Genomic DNA, 9,164 nt, shown 5'->3' with positions numbered 1-9,164 from the left:
GATCAGTGACGGCGCGGGTTTCCGCGCAAAGGTCGTTTGTATTCAAACAGCTATTGCGCGGGACCGCGTCAAACTAATCACCTTAAATTCGATTTTTGTGTATCAAAATACTCAAAAAATTATTCTAGTTCGGAATATGAAATTAAAAATCTATGTTGTCATTCAAAAAAGTAAAAAACTTAAAAAATTATAAGGATAAAAAATATATAAAAATATTGTTTTTTTTAACAATTTGAAACTATGTAAAAAAATATTTTCAAAAACATGAATACTTTTGGAAATAATGAGTGTTGTTTGATAAAAAAATCACCCTGTATAATATTAACAAAATACAAATAAAATAATGAAAATAATATAAAATAATTTAACGTAAAACTAAATACATAATAGAAATACTAACATAATAGGTAATAAAAAATTATATAAAATAAGAGAAATATTGAACCTAGTAGGTAGATGCATTAAAAATTATGTAAAATAGGTATAACTACTTGTTTATTTTCAACATTTATTAATAATAATTTATTTTTTATATCTGATCTTGTCCATTGTTTTGAATTTTCAGAAATATTATCTACTATAAAAATATCGATTTTGGACGATTTTAAGGGGACTTCAAAAAAATCATATTAAACTAAGAATATTCTTCCAATAATATTATCATCTGTGTCTGAATGATCTTCTTTAGATTTAATAATTGAATCAATTTTAATAACTTCTCCTTGTTTAGTTAAAGCATAACAATTAGGTTCTTTTCAGTTAAATTTAATATATCTTTATTTTTTTCATTATTATTCTTGATACTTTTACATTGTTCTTCATTTTGTTTTACAACTTGTTGTAAAGGTTTATCATGTTTATGAAGCATTCTTTTAAGATATTCCATATAATTTTTAAACGGAAAAGTGCTACAATTATCAAGAAGCCATATTTTTATAATCTTCTGTTGAATGTAATAATCCATGAACATTAAAAGAAATTAAGTGAGATCCATATAACTGCTCAAATGTTTTTATAAAATAGTCCAACAGCTTTTGTGCATAGTTGACATACTGTTGATGATGGGTGCTTAAAAGAATTAAGAAATGTTGATACATTTTTCAATATTTACTAAAATTGTCCACATTTCCGTAAAAAATGATGGTCTTAAAAATAATATTCTTAATACCTAGCAATTTATATAATATTGGTGTTGTTGTATTATATGTATGAATATTTTATAAGAGATGTTAGTACGTAAGAAATAAGTTAAGAAAAAACTATAGATAATAAGTAAAACAGCGAACCAGACAGTAAAAAAAAACGGTTTATATCAGTAAAAACGAAAACGGTTTATATCACTATCATGGATGAAAAATGTCATATCCACTTGGCTTGGAATAAACAACAAATTACACTATCACTTGCCGCTAAATTAAATAATATTTAAATTTTTATTTTGTTTAATATTTTATTACTCTTGCATTAGTTGATTAATTGATTAATTACAAATGGAAAATGTTTAATTAAGCAAAATGTATGTTTACATACATAGTAGTGTTATAAGAGTATAACATAATGACATCAAACATCAAATTTTAATCATGTTGGGTACATAGTTTTAACAGAAATTATAGTAGTTTGAACTTAATAGATTACTATAATATCTAATTTATTATATATCTAATAGATGCATATTTTAGTATAATAGTATAATAACAGTTAATTTATTAGATATTTTAAGACTATTCAAGTCATACATTATACTTAATAATTAGGTACATTAATGGAGATAAATAATAAAAACAGTAACAGAAAATATTATCATTGAAATTAAAATATATTTGGTATAAAAATGATATAAAATATTACTATTATTATATTACAATATATTAGTAATTTTAAAAATAAGTTATTAGGGAAAAATAGTAGTATGTGGTAGTAAGGTTTTAGTTAAGTACTTTAATTTAAAAAACATTTTTGTCAGTTATAGCTAGAGACTGGATTTATGTGTTCAAAAAACCTTAGAAGTATGCATTATGTTCTTATTCTGTAGAATATACCCTATAAAATAATAAATATGTAAAAAAAAATGTATTTTATTTTCATTATTTTTAACATATTTTATAAAGTATACAAGATTGATGTTCAACCATAGTTTTTAATCTTAAAATCAATATATACAATTTTTTAAGAAATAAAATATGCATATAAACAAAAATAAATACACAGCAATTTTAAGCGATTAATACTATAACAGGTTCACAACTATAAATACTATTTTACTATAAAATTTAACATAAAAATATTGCATAGTATGCATTTAAAAACCATTTATATGCAATGAAAAATCAAAATACAAAATTAATACTTATGGTATTCAAAATTAATGTTATAAAATAGTATCTATCACATTTATATTAGTATAAAATATAAATATCTAATTGATATTTTGTCTTTTTACTTTAATTTAAGTAAATAATAGCTAATAATATATAATTATGTTTTTGTTTTGTGATATTTTTGGCCTATTTTACTATTAATTCTTGTTGGTGCTAACCTCAAACAATTTTTTTTATTTTTCTTACTACTTTTTGTTCTGTATCTTCTAGATGCTTAAACAAGGCTGTATCTATAAAATATAAAAACATTATTCAAATATTTTATGTATAATTATTATTATGATAATAATTACCAATAATAATGCCATGAATTGTTGGATCCATAAAAATAAATTTATTTTAATTTTTCCCTCACAATTATACAAGGAGCCACATAAGTCAGTAAACAATAATTGAAGCATTAAATCAGAAGTATCTTCAATTGTAGAACAACCGCATTGCTTAAGCCGTTTAATCTAATAAAAGTGTGAACAAATATAATTGCTTTGTTAATTCATCAAATGTTAAACTTATAAAACAATTAATTATTTGAATATTGCATACAATTAATTAATGTCTTGATGCAGCTAGTTTTAATGATTTTGCTAAATGTTGAATGTCATTTAAAGGAACAGTAAGCAAGTAAGCAAAAGTAATAGTAAAATGTTCTCTGTTGAAATTTTGTGGTATCGAAACATCATCTTCTGATCTGGTTATCAACAATTTATTGAGTAAATCATTGGTTTTCCTATGTTCTTGAAACTGTATTGTCATCAGTTATTTTATTTCAGATTTTTATGCTATGAATACATTTATCTTTAGTAAATCAATACTGAAAAATAAATAGTAAATATTTTTGTTAATTACCTTTCTAAATTGTTTGATTCATCACGGTGATTTGATAGAATTGGATATGATGGGGAATTTGATGATGAGGCAAATATTAGAGGTGAAAACTGATCATTTATAAAAAAAAATTGCTTTAAAACAATTTGAATTGATAATTGTTAAATATGTATTTTATTGATTAACTGGTTTTTTATACAATATGTACCTTTTATTAACAATTAGAAATTAAAATATATGGTAATGGTAAAAATTTTAAGAAAGAGTGAGATTTTGGAACATCAAAACTAGGTAACTCAGAATCCCATAAATAGTGGCTAGTAGATTTTCTTCCTTTACCACTCCAATGGTTTCCTGATTGTGAATATTGCATAAATGGATTGATATTTTCAGGCTCTTCAATATTTGGTTTGATTTTGCTCTTAGTCTTATGAACATCTTAATGAAAAGCGCCATAAATCAGCTAAAAATACCAATAATAATAATAAATTAAGTATACTTTAATTATTATGTGTTAGATATTTACTTCACAAATAAGGATTTTACACATATCATCAAATAAAGGAAACTCTAAAACATTGACTAATACATTTCCTTCTTTTATCACGTTTTTGGTCTTTTACTGTAGTTCTATCATTCATAGGTCTTTTATTCTTTTATACTTCAGCAAATTTGTCTTGCTTTGTCACCCGATTTTGTAAAAAAAAAAAATACATTTTAAAATATAGAAAAACAACGCATAAATAGTATTTTTATAAAATAACTAGCAGACCCGGCGAACTCCGTTTCGCCACCAGATTCGTTTTATGTAACATTTCGTTTGGTGATTAAAAGATAAAGAAAAAAAATTTTTTTTGTTATATATTTGAAAAGGAAAATATTTATTTCATTTCACAACAGTAATAAATTCATTTCAATTACCTACTAAAATGAAGTGTTATTAATTGTTTCATTGTAGTGCTCTTTGGTAAACCACATTTTTTGTTTTTTGGTCTGACGTTAACACAAACAAAGCGGATGGTTTCCCAACTCGTGAACACGCAACGTATAACTGTCCATGTGAAAAACAATGATTTTCCAAATTTATCCCGCAAACACTAAGCGATTGGCCTTGCGACTTATTAATTGTCATTGCGAACGCAAGGCGAACTGGGAATTGCAATCGTTTGAAGTCGAGGAATAATGGTTGCCTCAATTAAATTCGGCATAAGTCTCTTTACCGAAAGTCGAGTACCGTTGCAAAGTCGCGGTGGATTCAAATTACGCAGTATCAAAATAATTGTACCAACTTTCAGTTGCAAGTTATGTGGTGGAAATCCTGGTATCTCCAGAGAGTTCAAAAACTCCGTTGGATAATTTACTACATCATCGGGATTTGTTATTGAATCAACGGATTTGTATGTCACCAAATCGCCAGCAATTTTTGATTGAATGGTGAAATTCAGTGCGTGGACATCATTATTCTTTGCTGCAAGAATTGCTCGTTGACTTAACCAAGCATAATTCTTATAATTCTCACTAATGTTGGGAAAACATTTTCAATAAGAACTAATTGAGTGTCTACAAATCGGCAAAAGTCGTTGGTAAGAGTAATTAATCCAGATGTCGCATCAACTGGGACTTTTCCATTTCCAAGATCTAACAATTGTTTGGAAAATTGTGCAGCACTTTGATCATTTTGAAGTTGAACTCTCATATTAGTGGTTAGCGATAATGTTTTTACGTTATTCCATAAAGGTGATGCCTTTAGGCAAGCATTCAATTCATCTGCAGGCGTTCCACGGGGAACTACTGGCAACGTCTGCCTGAAATCGCCTGCCAACAATATCATCAAGCCGCCAAAGATGTTGTTATTTCTCCGAAGATCCTTCAGTGTGAAGTTAAGTGCTTCAAGAGATTTCTTATGTGCCATTGTGCACTCATCCCAAACAATGAGCTTGCATTGCATTAACAATTTTCCCATTGCACTGGATCGGGAAATATTGCACGTTGGAGTATCAATTGTGTTTAAATTGAGTGGCAACTTAAGCGCAGAATGTGCAGTACGACCGCCATCTAGAAGAGTCGCCAAAATTCCAGATGATGCTAACGCCAAAGCTATGTCACATCTTGATCGAATAGTGGCCAAAATCAATGAAATGACAAATGTTTTCCCTGTTCCTCCAGGTGCATCCAGGAAGAATAGACCACCAGTATTATTGTCCACCGCTTGCATTAATGTTTTGTATACTTGTTTTTGCTGTTCATTCAGCAACGGAACATTATTTCTAACGAATTCCTGCAATGTATCAACATTGTATTGCAGCTCTCGATTTAATTCTTGGTTGAATGCATCGTGCATCGATCGATTTGGCGCAATCATTCCTACTTCAATCAGTAGCTTGTTTGCAATAGTCAAGCATTGATCCTCAATCAGAATCAATCCTTCATTGTAGATTTCATCGGTTATTTGGATGTCAGGATTATTCGTTTGAATACGCAAGCGATGCAAGATATCTTCACATATGGCGTCTTTGTATTTGTTCCATAACTGAATTGGTTGTGAAGGAAAACATGTGGTGATGATAATTGCGAACAGCGTTCGTATTTGGTACGCATTTGATGAAACAACTGAATCTGCAAGTGTTAAATCCCAATGAGAATCGTTCTCCAGCAAACCCAATAGTTGACATGCTTCTCGATATGTTTGGCATTGGTGGCCATTCACAGTTTTCAAATGCGCAAATGATTTCGGTCCACGTACATTTACTAACAGCAGTCGCAAATAAAAACATTCATCGTTTCTAGGATGAACAGTGTACATACGACCTAGTGCATCAGTTGAAAACACCTGTGGCCAGTCTGGAACTGGGGTTCCTTGTTTGCGACGTTGGAATTTCTTTGTTGATTGATTCCAAGTGTAATACTTGGGCATTTCAACGTACATCAGCGTCGCTGCGAATGGATCTGCTTCACACATTGCAAAGAAGCTAGTCAATGTTGTCGATGGTGGTCTCTCAGCTCGTTGTGCCGCATTAGCCTCAGTGAAGTAAACTCTTTGGCCATTTTCCAAATGCACTGCTAAATGTACAACTGTGGGATATCTTTCATGAATTTGAAATGACAATAATCGCCACAGTGCTTCATTAGTACTGACGTATCTGCCCATTTGGAAGTTGCTGATTTCGTCATTCACATTTTCCGACGCAATACCAAACACAGCCATGTCGCTGCCTTTTGTGACGTACTTGCACAAATATTTGATTGATTTGGCCGAATGACAACTCTCAACGTTTGCATGTGTTTCGAAAATTCGTGATAGCAGCGGGCAATATGGTACAATGAATTCATTTCCGATCTCAATCTCTTGATTTTGAACTTTAACTTTGATAGTTCGACCGTTATCTTCTTTTGAACGCCGACGATAAACTGGATATCCATCGTTCCCTGTGACTGTTTCAGCAACTAACGGTCGCGGATATCGTTTTGTGCACTTTCCATCAGCCATGCAAGGCGATAATGGATTTAATGCACCGCACGGTCCATGCACCATCTGTGTCGTCACAATGTCGTGTAGACGGGGATCAGTGACTGGATCAGGAATTTCAGCTGATATGATGTCATCCACTTCATTTGAATGTAATTTGTTCAGCAACCAAATTAGGATATGAGCATGCGGTAGTCCACGCTTCTGCCATTCCACCGAGTACATATAACAACGTGTGTCACCAAAAACTCGATACTTAGTAAGCACATCCATCATAACCTTGAGTTTTTGCTGAAATACTCTGGCGATTATGTCATGGCGATCTTGCGGTTTTTGACCGTCTAATTTAATGGTTGAAAAGGCGGTTATGTCGTTGTTAATACAATACGTTTTAATGTCTACTATCGCTTGGTACACGCCCTCTGGTTCAAGAGGCGTGTTATGTGTTTTTAGCATATTATAGAAAATCATCAGAGGCAACGTATCGGAAATTACACAAAACCGGTTTTCGTCCGTGAATTGTATTTTATTAGGATTGACATTTTTTACGATACCTCTTACATCGGAATGGGTTATTTTTTTGTCCCCCGGTATCGGTATAATTGTGGTTTCACTTTCAATGGCCTTGTTAATGCTGTCGTTAACCTCTACAATTTTTGAATTAAAAATCGGTTTGTCTTCCGCGGTTCGAAATTCTACGAATGTTTTATTATCTACTGTTTTATCGGTTTGTATTACTCGGATACGCGATAAACAGTCCGCGTTTGAATGTTCCGGTCCTGCCCTGTATTTTATAGTATAGTCATAATCAGCCAACTGTAATCGCCAGCGCCTTAATTGAGACGATGCGTCTTTAATACCAAACAGGTATGTTAAAGGTCGATGGTCGGTGATTATGGTAAAATGTCGGCCATAGAGATATGGTCTAAAATATTTCACGGCCCATACGATGGCTAACAATTCTTTTTGAATAACGCTATAGTTATTTTCGGCTTTGTTTAGTGTTCTACTCGCGTAAGCTATAGGTTGGTCATTAGGTACGTCCCCTTGAGAAAGTACGGCTCCTATGGCATATTGTGAAGCGTCAGTACACAAGTTAAATTTCCCTGCTTCCCAGTCTGGATAGACTAGCAGTGGCGGGTTCATTAAAGCCTTTTTAAGTTCTTGGAAACTATGTTCGCAATTGTCAGTCCATGTAAATGGTACGTCTTTTTTAAGTAAGTAAGTTAGTGGTTTTGCTATTTTCGCAAAATTGTCGACGAAACGTCTATAGTAATTTAGTAGTCCTAGAAAAGATTTTATATCTTTCGCGTTTTTAAGCTTGGGATAATCTTTAATGCATTTTAATTTGTTAGGATCTGGTGACACCCCGTTTTCGTTAATTACATGTCCCAAATAGATAACTTCTTTCCGTAAGAAAGAACACTTTTGAGGTTGTAATTTTAATCTATGCACGCGCAGTCGATTGAAAACCTGTTCGAGTTTGTTTTGGTGGTCGTTTAGACTGGACCCATGTACTACGATATCGTCAAGATACGCTGTACACATTTCCTCTAGACCCATAAGAACGGATTTCATCGCGCGAGTAAAAGTAGCGGGTGCTGAACTTAGTCCAAATGGCATACGTAAATATTCGTAGTGACCCGATTTAGTGGAAAAAGCAGTTTTATGCACATCAGATGGTTCAATATTAATTGGTGATATCCGGAAGCTAAATCTAGAGTACTAAAATATTTAGACGACCCCAGAGATTCGAGAATTTCGAGCAAGTTCGGCAATCCGTATGCTTCGTTCTCGGTGACTTCGTTAAGTTTTCGGAAATCTACACAATTCGTAACTTGGGTTTCCCCGCCGAATCTAAATTCTTTTTCTTTACTACTACTAATGGAAAGTTAAATGGTGATTTAGAATCGCGTATTATATTACTACTTTTCATTTCCGTAACTTGTTTTTCGATTTCTTCTTGGTACGCCAAGGTAAACGATACGGACGTATGTTAATGGGTTTTGTGCATCGCGGGTGTTTATTGTATGTGTCACCACCTCTGTGGCACTTAAATAATCGCCGGGCAAGTAAAACAGGTCCGCGTAATTACAACAGAGTTCTAAAATATTATCGCGCTCCTCTTTGTTTAAATCGTCCGTGTTAAGTTCGTTTTTTAGTTTCGTTATGCGATCCGTTGGTCGTTATCTGCAAAGGATGCTTTAAGTACGGTTTCATGATACGGTTCCCATTCAATATGTCGTGTGGTTAGCTCGTCAATAATAAAAGGTTCCTCCGAAATATTTATTATATTGCTTATTATTGTATTAGTGCTAACCGGACTGATGCTATTTGCTATAATAACGTTTTCGTTGACGTCTTGTTTTTTTATAGTTATCGCGTCATGTTAATATTTTCGTCGTTTTTAATTAGAAGTACACAGTTACTTCGCGGTGGTAATATAATTTCTTTTAAACCGGTTTGTTCGGGTATGGTTAACGTATTTTTAT

General features: G+C 31.9%; 1 long non-coding RNA gene across 2 annotated transcripts; it reads right to left on the bottom strand.

The window, feature by feature from the left end:
- Positions 1–2,355: 2,355 nt before the first annotated feature.
- Positions 2,356–3,429, bottom strand: LOC126555510 (uncharacterized). 2 transcript variants are annotated; one of them, XR_007606858.1, is made up of 5 exons: positions 3,415–3,429; positions 3,228–3,340; positions 2,925–3,122; positions 2,675–2,836; positions 2,356–2,611 (listed from the first exon to the last, which is right to left on the bottom strand). It is a non-coding gene; the product is annotated as an uncharacterized LOC126555510 (long non-coding RNA). The 2 variants fall into 2 exon arrangements; XR_007606859.1 differs by lacking the exon at positions 3,415–3,429 and having other exon boundaries at positions 2,360–2,611; positions 3,228–3,355.
- Between the last annotated feature and the right edge of the window lie 5,735 nt (positions 3,430–9,164).

This window comes from Aphis gossypii, unplaced genomic scaffold (genome assembly GCF_020184175.1).
Source record: "Aphis gossypii isolate Hap1 unplaced genomic scaffold, ASM2018417v2 Contig00889, whole genome shotgun sequence".
Classification (NCBI taxonomy): domain Eukaryota; kingdom Metazoa; phylum Arthropoda; class Insecta; order Hemiptera; family Aphididae; genus Aphis; species Aphis gossypii.
Note: the sequence above shows the minus strand (reverse complement) of the source record. Positions and strands in the feature narration are given on the sequence as shown.